The sequence below is a fragment of the Carya illinoinensis genome, chromosome 9 (genome assembly GCF_018687715.1).
Source record: "Carya illinoinensis cultivar Pawnee chromosome 9, C.illinoinensisPawnee_v1, whole genome shotgun sequence".
NCBI lineage: Eukaryota > Viridiplantae > Streptophyta > Magnoliopsida > Fagales > Juglandaceae > Carya > Carya illinoinensis.
In genome coordinates, this window is record NC_056760.1 from 36,409,927 (window position 1) to 36,430,012 (window position 20,086).

At 37.0% G+C, this 20,086-nt stretch overlaps 2 long non-coding RNA genes across 2 annotated transcripts; both read left to right on the forward strand.

The window, feature by feature from the left end:
* Positions 1-1,927: 1,927 nt before the first annotated feature.
* LOC122276214 lies at positions 1,928-8,684 on the forward strand. The gene is made up of 3 exons (XR_006228798.1): positions 1,928-7,155; positions 7,232-7,422; positions 7,673-8,684. It is a non-coding gene; the product is annotated as an uncharacterized LOC122276214 (long non-coding RNA).
* An 8,221-nt stretch (positions 8,685-16,905) lies between these two features.
* Positions 16,906-19,617, forward strand: LOC122276217. Its single transcript, XR_006228805.1, has 2 exons — positions 16,906-17,076; positions 19,280-19,617. It is a non-coding gene; the product is annotated as an uncharacterized LOC122276217 (long non-coding RNA).
* The last annotated feature ends 469 nt before the right edge of the window (positions 19,618-20,086 follow it).

Below are 20,086 nucleotides of genomic sequence, written 5' to 3' on the forward strand. Positions count from 1 at the left end.
ATCATCATCATCAATTGGCAACAGAAACAATGGTTCCATATCAACACAGACCCCTTTATTATAGAGTAATTGAAATTTCAAGATATAAAAACAGTAAGAACTTAAATATAAACAAGAAATTTAAAACAGAAAACAAAATGGAAGCAGAAGTGCACATTTAATTGACCCAAAGACACCATCTCATCTTCATGTTTCCATTTTACTCCATTGACAGTAAAACCAAAGTAGAACTTGATGTACCACTGCTGATATAATAGAATTCGCGTAGTATACAAATTCTTCAGAAACATACCTCCTATGAATTTTGTTTGCTCAGTAAATGCTCTTGGCTGCATAAAATACTGCCACCAATTACTTCAAAAATTTATGTTATTTCCTTGATAAAAAATTGGGACAAAGGGTGAAAAATGATTTTGGTGAAGCATAATGTTGTTAGTCACATATTTATCCTTAAAAGACATGTGAAGAGTGCCATTGGTTTCCTCATGAAACTTATATTTACAGTCACCCTTATTCCAAGGATGGCACATTGACACCCAACAAATACACGAGCACCTTATTATTGTATCCTCAATTCATCTATTAAGTCTTACTGAAGCAAGTATTAACAGTTCAGTTAATCATCAGTACATACCTGATCAATGCTACCAGGTCCAATTACAACCAAAGCCACACCTGATGCATCTATTATATCTTGTCAACATATCATATATATTAGTACTATGTTGATATAAGCACTTCCTACTTATCATTTTAAACCAACAAAAATTAAGGGGGAAGATGCCAATAAGTTATTAAGTGTTTTTTTTAGCTACCTGTAAGGATATGAGGGGTTCCCCACCTAGATGTGAACATAGTAGCACCCTACCTGCTGGGAACTAGACGAAGATAAGCCTCATGCGCTCCTTCAAGTCGAGTTTGAACCACTACTTAGATTCTTGCCCTAATAATAGGAGATTGAATGAATCGTTTAGTAGTTAATACTAATATTCTAAGGTGAATCCATATTTGGATTTGAGCTCATGATTTAGTACATGTCAAATCACTTAGGCGTAACCCAAGAACTACTAAGCCACCAACCTTGGTAGTAGGTCATTAAGTCTTCTATAGGCTATAGGAACTCATCCAAAAGATAAGTTAGATAACTATGTATTGCCCTTCCTTGGAAACATCCACTCAATTGATTTGAAGCTGGCAGTGATATAAAATAAAAGTTTTTCCTTTTCACAGATCCAACAATTTCTAATTAGCATCAACGTTTTCATCTATTTTCTGCTCCTCAACAATCTTTCTTTGTTGTTGATATTAGGGGGTAGCAAATATTTTGTTTCTTTTCGCAGGTAAAAATTATGTTATAGCAAAATGAATGAACGCAAGGCATCTATAGTCCATCGACACACTTACCTTTTTGGTGGCAAGATAATCAGCTCGTTTGCGGCAAAAGACACTTGCAAAATAAAAGACAAGTACCATACGCAAAATGAATGATCGGTGTGCACTCCTTAAGTGAAAATATTACCTCCATTAGCCTTTACTATCAATTTTCTGTTCATTGTGACATAAATCCGCACAAAATAATCATAAATATATAATCTTTGACACGAAATGGCAAGCGAATGCCATGACAGCTTTCCTATCTTTCCACAAATCAGAAATCGGGATCGCATTTTCATTCAAATCCAACACTTTCACCGTGTCAAGCACACTTGCCATATCTTCATTTTCCACTTAAGTTTCGGCAACTATTGACATCCGTACATGTCATAATTCAAAATAATTACATTTGATTGTCGAGAAAATGAGGAAATATAAACATCATCATATTTAAGATTTTCAGTGCAAAACGACGGAAATTAATAAAAGGACACGTATTATTCTTTACTCTCTTTTTATTTTTTTTTCCTCTTTTCTGTTTATAGAAACTAAAGATATATGATGAGCGCAAGAAATTTAAGCAGACCTACCAGGAGAGCCCGATATTGTAGAAGTCATGACAAGAGTTTGCCGTGGCGAGAAACTGGTTGTATACCTGAGGTGTTTGGGAATCGTAGAAAGTTTGAGAGTGCGATTGGGTGATAGGCCAGGAAGCACATGTGTTGAAGTAGGGTTGGTGATCTTATTGGAGTAGAGATTATTGGTCGAAAGTGTGATAGATAGAGAAGTCGCCATGGATGGATGCTCGAAGGATAAGCTGAAACTATGCCCAAGGACTCTGGTTGTTGAACTTTTTGGCCGGAATCGTGACCGTTGGTCGTAATTGTTGGAAACGTAGTTACACGTGGCAACACTCTGGTTGGTCAAAATGCTTCAATATTAGAAATTTGCGTGGTTATGCTTTGGCAATTAAAACTGCATGTCGCTCCAGAATTTGAACCAAATTCGATTTCCTTTCTCCCCTCCCCCTCCAATGGTGGCCATTACCCTCGTGTCACAGCCCTACTCCATTTCTTTCTTTGAGGAGATGCTTTTATCACCGGCCATTGTATTCTATGCCAATCCTGTCCCTCCAGAAGCCTGACCATAATCTCATTTGCCGCAATGATCTCACGAATAGAAATGTCCAGTGGCTACTATTGGGCTCCCCAGCTTGGGAATGGGAACCTTCGCCAGCCGCCTCTCTAACATTCTCGGCATACCCCGCATTGCTAACGGCGATCTCGTCTCCTCCGGCCCCCTCTCTCAACTGGTTTTTCTGTCTAATCCCTGATTTGTTCGTTGGAGCTCATATTACTTTGGATTCTTATTATTTTTCACACAGGCTAACTTTCGAAGTGCGCTAATTTTATCCCTTTTTTTTTTATGATTTTTTTTTTCCTGTTCTGAAATCTCTGATTCTTGCTTACTATTTAGCGAAATGGTTTTTATTTTTTCTGTTCTGAAATCTCTGCTGATTCTTGCTGACTATTTTCTAAAAAAAACAAAAGAAAAAAAAATCTCTGTCCGCCAATGTTTCAATATTATCAGTTCATAATTAAGTTACGTCTATCATGTACAATCCTGCTAATGTATCATTTGTTGATATATTTGGGAGTTCTTGCCAATTAATATCCATGACTCTGCTAGAATATTCCTGAAGTAGATCGAGTTTTAACTCAAAATTATGGAGTCCCCCATCATATATGTGTCTATTCGATATTTGTGATGATTTAATTGTTTGATTTGTCACAAGTAGCTAAGAATCACTCTATTTGAACTATGAGCTGTCGGGCTTGCCATGAATTAGTGTTGTTTGTGTTTTACTGTTATTGTGTTAAAGACTCTGTTTGTTTGGTTCTAAAGTTATTTTTGTAGAACTGTGTTTCTCGTTTTCTGGTGTTTGATTGGGTTTTGAGATGGCTGGTCATCTGAAATTGATATGGTGCGCAAAAATTCAAGCTTTTTTTAAAGCTGGTTTCAAACTCAAAAAATGTTGAAAACCAACTCAAAAATCTTAAAACCAACTTATGCCATCGCCTGCCGTCTATCCACCACCAAAATCTCCCAATATTAGCCATTGAATTAGGGACAAAGGCACTGGGAACATATATAGATACACACTATACCCCTAATGTCCCGATGCCCCTTTTTTAATCTCTTCACTATAATGTGTAACTATGTTGGGTATTGCTCATTACCCAAAAAAAAAAAAAAAAAAAAACGTCCATAGCAAAACTTTGACCATAATTAGCTACCCAAATTTTCTGTAAAGGGCGAAGTTTTCTTTTTCCATCCCATTGCAGATAGATGAAACTTTCAATGGTATATGAAGTAAGTGTTTTGGATTTCTTCCTTTCTCTTTTATGGTGACTCTGAACTGGTTTATATATATATATATATATATAAACTTCTCGGATAGTATCAAAATCAATTGAAACTTCTTTGAATTTTCCCAGAAAACTGAAAAAGGTTATTATTTAAAGATTTGAGACTATCACAAAAATCACGTTACATTTCCAAATGGTTTATAGTTTTTTAACTATGAAAATTATTATCTCAGGTACATCTTTTCATATGAAAAGTGTTATTATAGAAGTATAATGTGATGCATTAATACCAACTCTATGATTAAAAACAACATTTTTTATAAAACATTTATGCTAACCGAACAACAAAAAGAAAAAAACAACTATTTTCAAGTGAGCCAAATTCCAAAAAAACAGTTGTTTTCTTGCAAAGAATTTTGCTGGAAACACTATCCGTAACATAAATGTTATACTTCAAAACAAATGGAGCCTGGCTGTTTTTATGCCTTACTTACACCTTATTTTGGAGGGGGAATGAGATTTAAAAAGAGAAAAGTAAAATATGTAATATCTCATTCATCCCCTTGATTGGGAGTTTAACAAGCTAGGAGGGATGATTCCCTCATTTGAAAGTTTGTGAACGTAATGGGTAGGTGAGAATATACATTCCTTTTGTTTTCCCCTCAAAGACTCCATTGTTCATTCGCACAAACTTGGAAGGAATCTAAGAAATAGAAGTCATAAAATCTTGACCAAGATTATTATGATACCCCTTTTATTTTGTGAGAAGCCTGTACCACCCCTCTTCATGCCATGAAACACACATCTAGACACCTCTTCACCTTATTGCTATTTAGCCCTTTGTTATAAACATTGTAATTTATGTTTCATCAAATGAGAAATTGTGAAATTTCATTTCATGGAACGTTTGCTATATTTATTGGGTGTCCTTTTTCACTACTCTGTGTGTGTGTGTGCGCGCGTGCGCATGTGTATTATGATAATGTAGTGTAGAAGTTAATTGCTAAAATTCCCAAGGACATAAAAAAGAATAAGATGAAAAATAAATAGAAGACTTTGAAAAGAATTGGTGAATGCCGTGACATGGTTAAGGAAAATTTTAGTGGATTTGGTTGGAAGGATTCTTTAACATGTGACAAGTTGAAACTGGAGTTTTGGAGCCGTGATAAATTGCTATATTTTCGTGAGTTTATTTTTATTAGAAAGATTTATATTTGTTTACATAGTGCTAAGAATGCTTTTTTAGTGTCTAAATTTGTAGTCAAGAAATGGTTGAAAATACATATTTTGACACATTACTATGGTACAACTTTGAGCCAAATTCATAGCAACAGTTGATCTTGCTGAGATTGAAAAGGAAAAACGCGTAAGGTATGTTACCTTGATTACTACTAATGACATCAATATGATGATTTTATAAAATGAAGTTTTTTGTAAAGCTTTAAAATGGATGAAATTGATCAAATTATGTCACTTGAATTTAAGGCTTTTCAAATGATCAAGTGAAGAATGAGAAAACCTTTTCATAAAAGCAAAAAAATACTAGATTATGGTCAAAAGAACACAATACAATTGCTCATTATTTGATAATATGGCTATGACAATTGATAAGGCAACTAATGTTACTAGTGTTATTGAAAAGTCTTAATAAAAAATATCTAGAGTAGAAACCGGCTTTGCAGGTATTGGACAGTAGACAACTTGTGTTATTGACTTCATATTTTTTTGTGGACAATCCTATTTATAATGAGATTTTATTTGGTTTTAAAGTTGAATTCACAAATGGCTCTTTTTGTAGTCACTAGTGACAGAAGTTGGATGCCATTCCAATTGCTGTAGAGTTGTAACGATTTCCGTTGAAGTCTTTTTGATAAAGACTTTGCAATAACACTCTTAATATCGGTTGGCTCATTACTTATCAAAAACATATCAGTTGGCTTATTTGTTTTCATCATATCATAAATGAATGGTTAATTGTATTATATTTTTCATCATATTCTGGTATTTTTGTCGCTTTTAGAAGACTGTTTCTGGTGAAGGTGCTTGGAAAGGATAAGCATCAATCTCAAATAACATCGTTTGTTTGCTTTCATCAACTTCAAGTTGTCAAAATAAATTTTAATCTGGAAGACCAACATATATATCGATGTTATCAATAGTGTTTGATATTGTATACCTTACATGTTTCTCCTTTGCAGCCTTAGCGTGATCACCTGCTGCTCTATCTTTGGCCCAAATTTGGGATGTCTAAAACAATGTTATCGAGTCTTGATGTTTATTCTTTGAGGAAAGTCATTGTTTAGTGAGCATTTATTCTTGTGGAGAAAGAGTCTCAACGTTATCAGTTCATGTCACTACTTGTCTTGAAAAGTTTAAGTTAAATGTAATTGTGCAGCTGCACATAACTGTGTGTATAGGGTTTTATACAATCTGTTTCAAATATAAAAGTGCGGCCAAGAATATGGATGATTCAAATTAACACACTTTATATTAATGCACACATTGAAGTTTGAAGTAATTTTCTTTTGCGTCAAGCATCTATCATAGCAACGTTATGTTTCTTTTGTAAAATGTCTCCTGTTTTGTCTGGATTCTGTTTTCCTGTCCAATTTTTTTTTTTTTAATTAGATTGTTGTGTCCCTTTTATTAAATATAATGATTTCTGATTTTGGGGTATTTTTTCTCGAGTTCTTAAAGTGGATTATTTTCTATGCATGCCATTCTAGTTTTTCAAATTATGGGATTTAGTTATTATTGTAGAAAATGAGATTATTATTGCCGTCCTCCACTTTGCAAAAGTAGAGATGGTTAGTTTCTTGGATTTGGGTGGGACATTTTGATTATAGTGAATGCCAATAATTGTTTTGAATTAAAGGTTTTGGACAGGAAAGAAAAAACATCTTTTTGAATGGTTTTTGCAGTTGAATTTTATACAATGCCATGGACTAAGCTCACTAGTAGGATATCAGACCATGTTCTTAAGCATTTTTATCATGTCATTACAATCTCTTCATCCATCTTGTTAATTAACCCATTGGTTCTCAATTCAACCAATTTCTATATTTACTGTTTAGACATGTTATTTCCACAATTTTTTTCACAACTGGGAAAACATGCCTTGCACGTTACACTACTGCTAGTATGTATGTATATATATATATGTATGGTAACCTTGTATGTGATGCTGGATATATATGTATAGTAACTTGTATGTGATGCTACGCTGCCTCTCTCTTGCTTTTCACTATATAGTGACCTTGTATGTGATGCTACACTGAAGGCAAAAAGGTAATGCTAGATATGGACTTTCATTTTTTCCCTTTGGCTTTATAGAGATTATGTCTATTAATTTTTTTTCTGCATCAACTGCTGCCTCATTTCTCCGACGAGCAGACAAATTTCCATAACAAAGGTACTATCAGTTGTTTTTTTATTCTATATGTTGTTTCACTTATTCAATCTAAATCCTTAATTATAACTCTTTGCAGATGCCTTCACACTGCCTTCACAATGCCTTCACCTGATTTTAACAATGAGGTTTTACAAACAGGTCTAGACATCAGAAGTTGCTTTATGAAGTTTTTTAGCATATTAAATGTACAAGGGAGGGTTTGGCATCTGATTCACTTCAAGAATGACTGGATTTATTTGGGGATACAACAAACTTGAGGAGAAAAAGGTTAGAAAAGCAATATTTTGGGTTTTAATCTTTCCCGTCAATTTTTATTTTTCCATTATTTCTTGCTGTGTCTCCCTCATTGATTGGTTCTTCTACTCTTCCATCCTGTTCTAGGAAAGCAAGCTACTGAACCTATGACCTGAAAAAAATTAATCAGCAAATATTTTATATTTCTTGGAACATGCTTATTATCTTTTTTGGGTTTTAATTATAGAATATTTGACTAATATTATTTTTCTGTTGCATGTAGATCTACATTTCGGGTGGCAGAGAATCTCTGCTCAATGTAAGCCAAACTCTTAACTCACCCATGGCTCTTGCTTTTACATGTTAATTTTGTAGCAACCCTTCCCCATAGGGTTAGAAATGTTACTTCCATTACTTCACCTCAGGTGTTGAGAAATGCCATAATTCTTATTAAACTAGTTTTCTTAATGTATCATATGTTACAAAACCAAAATAATTAATACAATGTCCTTATATAGTCATAACAGCAGGAAGCATATCCTAAATACTGTGTAGGATTCTTATTAAGGTATGCTTCAGTCAAGGTCTCTAAAACTAGTTTTTGCTCTATAACTTGTTCTAGCCTGCTGACCCATCCTCATCACCAGCAATACATGGGATGTCTAAAACACCCTATGTATGGACTGGTCATTATTTTACTATTGTGTCTATTTCGTAATCATATAACTTGTTTTCTCACCTCTTTGGTTTCACTTTCAGCTCGAACTTATAGGTATCGCAAGGTATGCATTATTTGGATCTTCTCTTCTTTTGTTGTGTTTGGAAGATTGGGAGCTTGTGTTTATTGCCTTGACTTTACACTAATGAGCTAAAAAAGAATGCAAAGTAAACTAGTAATGAACATCGATTTGGATTTCTATTATAACTTGACTTTTCCATTGGTTTGGAAATCCACTTTGAACATATGGTATGTTTTCTTTATATAGGAGAGATATAAATGCACCTTTGGATTCATTTGATTTTGACAAATTGAATAGTGTTCTCCCTCTCTTTCAATTTGGTGGGTTGCGGAAAACTTATGGCATGACTATTGTGCCGGTTCTCTCCTTTTGTGAAAACTGAGGTGATGCTCCATGCCATTTTACAAATTTAAAGGCACTGTAAATAGCTTTAAAATTATGTCAAACAATGGAATTGAATTGGAGACCTTTGTTTCATGGTGGTTGCAAGTTCATTTGGACTTGTGATTAGTTTTAAGTTGGTACTTTCATGCTCCATTTGTAATAGCTAGAGAACAAAAACCATAAAAGAAAACTCGCATGAATTATAGATTATATGATCATAATTGAGTAACATAACTACATAAGGACTTCGCCTAAAGTTTACAAAGTCGATTGAAGTGCACAAGCTATTTTCATTACACAGGTTGATTTAACTACGTACAATTTACATACATGGTTTTCATCAAATCATGTGCAGAAGCTGTTTCCATTCAAAAACTATATAATCCATACAACATGATTTTTAAATGGAATTTATCCGAACCAAGCAAATACTATTACAAATGTGATAATCCAGTACAAATACAATAATTTTCACTTTTCTTTTTGAAGATTTATCGTTATTTCTTTCACTTTATCTTCCCTTTTTCAAACTTTATACTCGTATTGCAATATATCATCCCATATCTTCCAAGCCTTATTCTCTCTTACACGAGCGTTCTTCTCTAGCAAATAAAATATATCCACCCATACAAAGAATTCACACATCACATCTCCTTGTATATAGTACGAACTTCCAATTAACATGAAGTAGATACAATATACGTAAAAGAAAATGATACTCATACAACCTTTTTCATAATCATGTTTTAAATGAACATAATTTTTATAAAATAATTTATTAAAGTAACATCATTTTATAAAAATATCCACAATTTAAAATATGGATGTACGAAGAGTTGTAAAATAGTTGTATGTGTATTATTAGTCAAATTTGCCACCATAAATTTGTCAAAAGTAATTCGTCTCAAAAACCCGTTGAGACAAAAGAGAACACCATCAGAAAAGTTTACTTGTGCGCTTAATTTCTTTTATCTCTTTGTAATCTTAATGAAAATATCCTGTTAAGACAAATGTATTTTCATGAAAGCACTATTTAATTATGAAGGTGAAATCCCACTTGTTCTAGAACAAGTTCAACAGAAGTTTCAAACATAAAAGCTTCTTTACAATTATCTTTAAGGCTTGCAAACTCAACTAAAATATTTCAAATATATATATTAATTTCTGAATTGCATATCTCAATTTCTAAATTATCTACGAACTTTGTTTGTTTTTACAGATAAGATGAGATAAGTTGAGAAAAAAATTAAAAGTTGAATAAAATCTTGTTAGAAGATATTTTTTTAATATTATTTTTATTTTAGAATTTGAAAAACTTGAATTGTTTATTTTATTTTGTTTGAAAATTTGAGAAAATTATAATGATTAAATGAGATGAGATGAAAATGATTTTGAAAACAAAAGAGTTTATAATTTACTATAAGGAAACGAAACAAGTTTCAGGACATATTATGCTTTCATGCATCTTTAATTTATAATTTACTTGCAAAATGACAGCAAGTTTCACTTTCATGATATTATTGGGGTTTTTATTGTTAGCTAAATTCGGTTTTAAAGCGTATGTTAATATTTGAGTTGGGTTGATATTTGGGAAATTCAAGTCATTTTATCTAAGAATTTGTCACAAAAACTTTTTGCAGTGAACATTATATCGCCGCAATTAATTTAGACAACAGAAATCAATTTCAACATCTTTGGTATCTTTTATGGAGATATTATTTTGTCGCTAATTATTTTGGATGATATTTTTTTATTTGCGACGATTATTTAACAATTTATGACAACCTAAAATCGTGATAAAAAGATCACAATTAAAAATTTGAATCGAAGGTCAAGTTAGAATCTAAAAGCATTCATATTGGATTTTCTATAATTTTTTTAAAATTTTAGTTAGAAATTATACTTCCTACAAATTTTTCTCAACTTTTATTTATCTTTAAAAAGCATCCTACATCCAATTCTCTATTTTTTCATTCAATTAAAATAATCTTTTTTTATTATTTCTTTATTATTATTTATATTATTTTATTACTATATCTTTAACTATTTTTGATAAAATATAAATAAAAATTAATTTAGGGATAAGAATAGAATGGTTATTTTGTTAAAAAATTAAGTTGATTTTTTAAATTTTAGATATTTTAAAAATATAGAAAACAGATAAGAATGCTCTAATTTTCCAAAAAGCTAAAATGCTTGATTTTTTTCATAAATCATCTTAACTCAAATCATCTCAATACAAAATAAAATAAATAATTTTTCTTTTTTAAATTTCAAAATAAATATAATATGAAAAATTATATTATAACTTACATATTAATCTAAATCCATCTCTTGCGACGTATGAAAACAAACGAGGCTAATTTTCCTCGCTCCCGCTCTTCTCTCTCCCCCTAACCCACGCCGTCCCATTCCCTCCCCGATCTCTACCTCTCTCACCCTCGCCTGTGGCCAGCCACCAACCACCACGAGCCACCGTGAGCAGAACAGCTGCAGGCCCCCGACCAACCAACTCCCTCCTCTCCCTCGGCCCCTCACTCCCTCGATGTTGCCTATCTCCTTCTCTTCCCGATTTCTACCCCTGACAGCCCTTGCTGCCACCAGTAACCAAACAGGCCGCCATCATTCAATCTCCGTGAGCCATCGGTAAGTCCTCTCCTCCGCCTCTTTTTCTCACTGTCACTCTCTCTCTCTCTTCGACTTCTCCCTCTCCCTCACGTTCTCCTCTACTCGCAGCACCTCTAGTTGCACAAAAAGTGCCGACCACCACACAGGGTGGCTCCTCCGTGTTCAACCAAGACAGCAAAGTGTCACCACCTAGATTTTTTTAGAGAATTTCCTAACCTTCTAGAAGCCTCCTAGTCCTTGTAATCTTATGGAATTGTGTAGAGTGATCTAGAAGGGGCGTTATAGACAATTCTAGAGTAGTGTTCTAGAAAGGGGTTTATAGACAATTCTAGAGTAGTGATTTAGAAAGTTCTTTACCCTTGGATTGGTGACAAGTGTCACAATCCTAACCATTCTTTGTACCAAGAGCTCCCTATAAATAGAGGGGCTCTTATTTGTGTAAATCACCAAGCAATAAGAGAAACAAGTTCTCTAGAGCATCTCTCTCTATCTTCTCTCTCCAGTTTTTTCTCTATTGTCTTGAGTCCTTTAGAAGGCTTATTTAGGAGATTTGGGGAGAGAAAGCCTCCTAAGGCCGCACGGGTCGAGTGAAGAAATTCTAAGTCTGTGACAGTTGGTATCAGAGCTATCCAGGTTGGGATGGCAGATCCAAGTGAGATCACCATGGAGGTCCAGGAGACAAGAAAGAGCATGAGGTCGAAGGACTCAAGCTCATCTATGGAGTCTCATCTTGATGGCATCAAGAGGGCCATGGCCAAGATATTGGCCAAGATCGAGGAATGGGATCAGTCTCACAGGGAGGTGAGTACCCTTGACAACACGGTGACTAGGATGGAGGTGGCGGTAGCGGATGTCAGGGACCGACTTGACATCGTGGAGAAAGGTTTGGAGGAGCTAGGATTGGAGGGACAATCCGAATCGCTCAAGGAGTCCATTCTGAGCACCATCAACCCCACCATCGAGGCACAACGTGTTGAGAACGTTGCTTTCCAAGACCGGGTCTTGGGGGAGCTAACAAAACTCCAAGGGCAAATGGAGGAATACCGCGTCGGTCTGGACGAGACCAAGGCGGATTGGGCCATATGCAAGCGGGCAGTGGCCAATGGGGGCGCCGTCGGAGCTGGAATGATGGCGACACCAAGGGTGGATACCCCCAAACCAAAAGAGTTCGATGGCAAGCGGGATGCTAAAGAACTTGACAACTACATGTGGCACATGGAGCGCTACTTCGAAGCTTTGAACATGCAAGATGAGCATGTCAAGGTACGTACTGCCTCTCTCTATCTTACTAATCTTGCTGGTACTTGGTGGCGTCGTAAGCATAGTGAGATAGAGAAGGGTACTTGCACTATTGATTCTTGGGAAGAGTTCAAGCGTGAACTCAAGAAGCAATTCTATCCCGAGAATGTGGCTATCTATGCGCGGAAGAGAATGAAGGAGTTGAAGCACACTTCTTCTATCCGCAACTATGTTGAGGAATTTTCTGCCCTCATGCTTCAAATTACAAACATGAGTGAAGAAGATCTCCTCTTCAACTTCACCGATGGTCTCAAGTCTTGGGTGGCTTAAGAACTCAAGCGTCGTGGAGTCAACGACATCTCCATCGCCCTGACCGTGGCGGAAACCTTAGAAGAATTTGAGTATCACAAGAGTGACAACTCTTCAAAACCCAAGTCTTCAAAGGATAATCACACTAAGGGTGGGGGAGCGAAGGGGTTCAAGCCTCCACAGTATAAAGATCGAGGTGACAAGCCTTCAACATCAAAGGAGGGCAAGAAGGACTACTCTAAGGACAAGAAGCCAAAGGATGCTTGCTTCCTTTGTAACGGACCACATTGGGCTAGAGATTGTCCCAAGAGGAAGGCCCTCAACGCTATGTTGGAGGAGAAGGAAGTTCAAGAGAAGTCGCACCTGGGGTGTCTACAACTTCTCAACTCCCTAAAAGCAAGCACAAAGCCAACCACTAAGGATGGGTCTTTGATGTTTGTAGAGGTGTTCGTTAATGGGAAGAAGAGTCACGCCATGGTCGACTCAGGAGCTTCTCATAACTTCATTAAGAAGGAAGATGCCACACGGCTAGGAATTCCTCTTAGGAAGGGTCAAGGATGGCTGAAGACCGTGAATTCTGAGGCCAAACCCCTTGATGGTGTAGCTCACGGGGTAGAGCTACAACTTGGCACTTGGAGAGGCACGGTGGATTTCTCCGTCGCTCCTATGGATGACTTCAACATCGTGTTGGGGATGGAATTTTTGAGACAATTCAATGTAGTGTCTCTTCCCCATTATAACTCGGTGTGCATCTTAGAAGGCGGTCCATGTATGATACCCACCGTGTCCAAGCCAAACACCACCCAGCTTCTATCTGCCATGCAATTCAAGAAAGGATGGAAGAAGGGCGAGGTGTCTTATTTGGCTTCGATGGAGGAAGGTGAAGTGAAGATTTCCTCCCCTCCACCCAAGGAGATCCAAAAGGTCCTCAGGGACTATGAGGATGTCATGCCGCCAGAGTTGCCCAAGCAACTACCACCTAGGAGAGAGGTGGATCATCAGATCGAGATGGAACCCAGCGCTAAACCACCCGCCAAAGCCCCTTATCGCATGTCGCCTCCAGAGCTTGAAGAACTAAGAAGGCAACTTAAGGAGCTACTTGATGCCGGATTCATCCAACCCTCCAAGGCACCATATGGGGCACCTGTGTTGTTCCAAAAGAAACATGATGGGTCGTTGCGGCTGTGCATCGACTACCGAGCTCTAAACAAGGTAACCACAAAAAACAAGTACCCTATTCCTTTAATTGCTGATTTGTTTGATCAATTGGGCCATGCAAAGTACTTCTACAAGCTTGATCTAAGATCGGGATATTATCAAGTGAGGATTGCGGAAGGGGATGAAGCAAAGACAACTTGTGTAACTCGCTATGGAGCATACGAGTTCCTAGTGATGCCATTTGGCCTCACAAATGCTCCAGCCACCTTCTGTACGCTCATGAACAAGATCTTCCATCTCTATCTTGATCAGTTTGTGGTAGTCTATCTAGATGATATTGTCATCTATAGTTCTACCCTTGAAGAACATGTGGAGCATCTAAGGGTTGTTTTCCGTGTCTTAAGGGAAAATCAACTCTATGTCAAGAAGGAGAAGTGCTCATTTGCACTAAACGAAGTCCATTTCCTTGGCCACAAAACCCAAGGTGGAAAACTCAGCATGGAAGAGGGGAAAATTGAGGCAATCAAGAAGTGGGAGCCTCCCACTAAGGTTACCGAGCTCCGATCCTTCCTTGGGCTTGTCAACTATTATAGGAGATTTATAAAGGGATACTCCACAAGAGCATCCCCCTCATCGACTTGCTCAAGAAGAACAGGGCCTGGGAGTGGTCATCAAGGTGTCAGGAAGCCTTTGATGATCTGAAGACAGCCATCACGGAGGAACCGGTCATGGCCCTACCAAATTGTACCAAGCCTTTTGAAGTACAATCCGATGCATCAGACTTTGCCATAGGGGGAGTTCTCATGCAAGAGGGACATCCCATTGCATATGAGAGTCGCAAACTCAATGAGACTGAGAGGCGATACACTGTGCAAGAGAAGGAGATGACAGCTATCATTCACTACCTCAGAGTTTGGCGACACTATCTGCTTGGCTCCCATTTTGTGGTCAAGACAGACAACATTGCCACTAGTTACTTCCAGAGTCAGAAGAAACTAAGTTCAAAACAAGCTAGGTGGCAAGACTTCTTGGCAGAATTTGACTTTGTCTTGGAGTACAAACCAGGCAAGGCCAACCTCGTTGCTGATGCACTAAGTAGGAAGGGGGAACTTTCTGCTATCACTCAAGCTCAAGGGGAGCTACTTGATATGATCTGTGAAGGCATGGAGCATGATCCCTTAGCCAAAAACTTGGTAAACATGGCTAAGGAAGGCAAAACCAAGAGATTCTAGGTAGAGGACGGTCTTCTCTACACCATCAGGCGGCGAATCTATGTTCCAAAGTGGAGAAACCTACGGAGGAACCTTATCAAGGAATGCCATGATTCCTTGTGGGGTGGACATCCGGGCCAACGACGTACTCGAGCTTTGCTGGAAGCTTCCTACTATTGGCCTCAATTGAGAGATGAGGTGGAACTCTACGTGAAGACTTGTCTTGTGTGTCAACAAGATAAGGTGGAGAATCAAAGTCCTGCGGGATTACTAGAACCACTACCCATTCCTTCTCACCCATGGGAAAGTGTGAGCATGGATTTTATAGTGGCTCTACCCAAATCTGAGGGGTGCGGTACCCTCATTGTGGTGGTGGATCGATTCTCCAAGTATGCCACCTTCATCGCGGCTCCTAAGGATTGCTCAGCTGAAGAAACTGCAAAATTATTCTTCAAGCATGTGGTGAAGTATTGGAGCTTACCACGGAGCATCATTAGTGATCGGGACCCTCGCTTCACAGGAAAGTTCTGGTCAGGACTATTCAAGCTTATGGGGTCTGCCCTACATTTCTCTACCAGCTTTCACCCACAGACAGATGGGCAAACTGAGAGGGTGAACGCCTTGTTAGAGTTATACTTGAGGCACTTTGTAAGTGCCAACCAATCCGATTGGGCTAAGTTATTGGATGTCGCTCAATTCTTCTATAATTTACAAAGGAGCGAGTCTACAAACAAAAGCCCATTTGAGATTGTAATGGGACAGTAGCCACTTACTCCCTAGTCATTGGAGACAAGCTACGCGGGGAATTGTCCGTCAGCATTCAAGGTTGCTAAGTCTTGGAACGAACAATTGGATGTGACCCGTTCCTACTTAGACAAAGCAACCAAGAAGATGAAGAAGTGGGCTGATCAGAAAAGGAGGCACGCGGAATATCGTATAGGCGACTTGGTGTTAGTAAAGATCTTGTCGAGCCAACACAAGTTCACAAGAAAGCTACACAAGGGGCTTGTACGACGTTATGAGGGACCATTCCCAATCATCAAGAAAATAGGGAAGGTCTCCTACAAGCTAGACTTACCCTCCAAGTTCAAACTTCATCCAGTCTTCCATGTTAGCTGCTTGAAGCCTTACCATGGTGATGAAGAGGAGCCAACACGAGGAGAGTCCAAGTGTGCACCATTGGGCATAACTACCACTTTCGACAAAGAAATAGAAGAAATCTTGGCGGACCGTGTCATCAGGCGAAAGAGTCATATGCCACGCCAAGAATACTTGATCAAGTGGAAGGGATTGCCTGAAAGTGAGACAACTTGGGAACCAAAGGAGTCATTGTGGCAGTTTGAAGATCACATCCGAAGGTTCCATGAAGACACCGCGTCGAGGACGTCGCGAAGCTTGGTGGGGGAGAATGTCACCACCTAGATTTTTTTAGAGAATTTCCTAACCTTCTAGAAGCCTCCTAGTCCTTGTAATCTTGTGGAATTGTGTAGAGTGATCTAGAAGGGGCGTTATAGACAATTTTAGAGTAGTGTTCTAGAAAGGGCTTTATAGATAATTCTAGAGTAGTGATCTAGAAAGTTCTTTACCCTTGGATTGGTGACAAGTGTCACAATCCTAACCATTCTTTGTACCAAGAGCTCCCTATAAATAGAGGGACTCTCATTTGTGTAAATCACCAAGCAATAAGAGAAACAAGTTCTCTAGAGCATCTCTCTCTATCTTCTCTCTCTAGTTTGTTCTCTATTGTCTTGAGTCCTTTAGAAGGCTTACTTAGGAGCTTTAGGGAGAGAAAGCCTCCTAAGGCCGCATGGGTCGAGTGAAGAAATTCTAAGTCCGTGACAAAAGGCAAAGCCACAGATTTATGATTATTTCCTCCACGCCATTGTAGTCACAAAGAGCCTCCATGACCCAGACAGTCCCTCCATCCCGCACGGTAGCAGCTGTTTTTCTTGTCTCAAGCCTACTGGCAGCTTCACCATCAACAACCACCCGAGACATTCTCAGCCCCTAGATTTTTGGTATTACCCCTATTTCTCTATCTCTTAGATTAATAAGCACACTTTATTAAATTGTATTGAGCCATGAATGAAGCTTATAAATCTTTATGATTGTGTTTGGGGTTGGTGCATAAACGATATGAGCAGATTTATATATTGAATGTGTTGGTTTCAATGAACTAAGAAAGGGATGTAAAGGTTGGGATATTGTGGAGCCATATGATTGTGTTGGCTTAGTGTATGTTGAGTTAAGTGATAAAGGGGTATGGTACAAATGTATGCTTGGTTGGGATTGTGGAGGTTGGGAAATTGTGAAGCATGATTATAGTATCGATTGAGATTTGTGAAGGTACGTGATTATTTGGCTTTGTGTACATTGAGTTTAAATGGATGACGAATTGAATATGTGTGTTCTATTTATTGTTAATTGGCATATTGATTGAATATAATGATTGTGGGGGTTGGGATTGAAATGGAGTTGTAAGTGAAGCATAGAGATTGTGAAGTATGGGGTTGTGTTGATTGTTCTATGTGGAGTTTAGTTGGACTTTGTATTGAGTATGTGTGTTGTATGTATTGCCAAGAGGCTCTTTTACTTCTCTCAAAAAAAAAAAAAAATGTATTGCCAAGAGGCTTATAAATTGAGTAAAGTATTTGTAAGTGTTGGATGGACAGATTTTATGCATTTTGAAAGTAATATGAGGTTTATATGATTATAATTTGTGTAATGGGTTTAGTTTATGGGTGCATATTTATTTTGTTGAAGAGTTGGTAAGATTTTATTTAAATGCAATGGTTTATGAATTTGAATGTACATGAGGACCATGAAGTCCAAGAATTGGACAGATTTGATTATGTTGGGTGTGCTATGCATGAAGAATGGATTGTTTGATGGATTGAGGTTGGGCTCAAGTGAATAGTGTGTATATTGGTCTTTGTAGTATTCATTGGACAGATTTTTGTATAAATATGTCGGTTACGATAAATTATTTGGAAGTGATGTATGGATTGAGAATTTGTTATGGAGTATGCGTGTTTGTGTGAAAGAAGCTTATTAGTGTGTTTGTGTGAAAGAAGCTGATTAGTCTTTGTGAATTGTAATTGTGTTGGATTGATGTATATGCACAACAAGTATGTTAGTATCTTTTATGAATTTAAGTTGTGTATATGGAAGATTGGAGTGGAATGATACGAATTGGTACTAAATAATGAAGTGAAGTTGGTTGGGATTTACTTGTAGGCTTGTGAGTAATGGTCGGAGATTAAAGTGAAGCATAGAAGCTCACTTTATTGGTTAGAAATGATGCTAGGCCTTTACGTTCATAGTCTAGGCTTGGGGTTTAAGAAAATGGTTATGCTTCAAGGATTGAACGATGACTTGCACATGTAAAATGAAATGGATATTATTAATACCTAGAAGGGTAAGTTTGTACAATTAGAGATGTCATGAAGAAGCATGCAGGTAAATAATTGAAGGAGATTAATTGGACAATGACTAGTCTAAGTGGAGGAAGTTTAAATAAGGAACCAATTGGAGGTTAAGGCCATGTGGAAGAGAATGCACTAAGAGTTAGTAGTTTTATTATGCTAGTTCTAAGCTAAGTTTAAGTTTGTTTTATTATGCTATTTCTAAGCTAAGTTTAAGTTTCATATGTAAATGAAAAGGAAATATAGGTATGCATGTAGCTATGTATCTCAGAGCTATTAGATACTGTTAGTATCAGTAATATTACTATTGTTAATCCAGAAATGTTTTGAAGAAAATTAGGTATTAAGCAGTTTATTTTCTTTTTTCTAGGAAAATAAAGGTTTAAATGTTAAAGAACTATGCGAGATCAGTTCTGGCTTCTCTGCTTCCATAGTTACCAGTGGGTGAGTTCCTTGATTTTTTGTGCCCTGTTTCTGTCTATTGCATGTGTGTACTACAAACCATAAATATGCATAATGTTTTATTTTAGTATTGTGTCATGCTTGATTGTTGATTTTCCCTTATGTGAATCACAGTCTGGGGATGGAATTCATATCTAATCCATTCATACAACATTTTTTAATCATTACTTTCATCAGTTTGATTTTCTTATAACTAAAGCTTGACTCCTTCCCCTTCACTCCCCCCTTTTCTTAATTTTCTTTTCTCGTAATATCATTGTCAATATTAATTAAGTCTTCAAAACTCCTCTATTGACTTTATTCTTGTGTTTTCCTTCTCTCGATTTGCCTGCAGGTATTTCTCAAGTTGAGATATGAGATCACCCAGGTTGAACAGATCTTTGTGGTGGGGAACTCTGGCAAACATTTTGAGATAATTCTAGTTAAGTGGATTACTTGTTTAATTCCAGCATGTTTAGAGCTGATTTTAGGAAACCACACATATACACACAAGTGCACATCTTCCACTTGATCATATCTGGAATAGATAAAAGGTGTTGGATGTATGCCCTTGAAGCATTATGGGCTCTGGCACTGGTGGACCATGCTAAAAGGTGTGGTCTTACTCATGATAAATTTTGTGGCTTGGGATTGTATTTGGATTAATGAGAGAGCTGTACATGTGTTCTCGTATTTTACAATTTTTTTTTTTAATTTTTAAAAGGACATTTTGCGGTGATATCCTTCCGTCACAAATATCTATTTCCCACAATACATATTGACGGTAATAATATTTTCCCACATAAATCAATCGCCGTAAATAATATTTCCTGTGAGAAATATTGTCGCAATGAGCAATTATTTTCAAAATTTTTAAAAAATCTCTACAACAACAATTGTTTGGAAACTTTTACAGCGGCTATGTCGTGACACATAAAATTTTCTGGAAATATTTATTTGCGGCGATTTTTAAACATTTTCCTGCGATTTTATGTCATGACAATAGCCCCCTTTTCTTGTTCTAAGATTTATCTTAGAATTCGAATAAGAAGTCAAATTTATCAACAAATGTGCTATTTGAGCATATAAATGGAAGTAATATTTGAAGAACCTGAAAATTTGAAGATCTTAGAATTCGAATATCGGATGAAGACCACGTTAT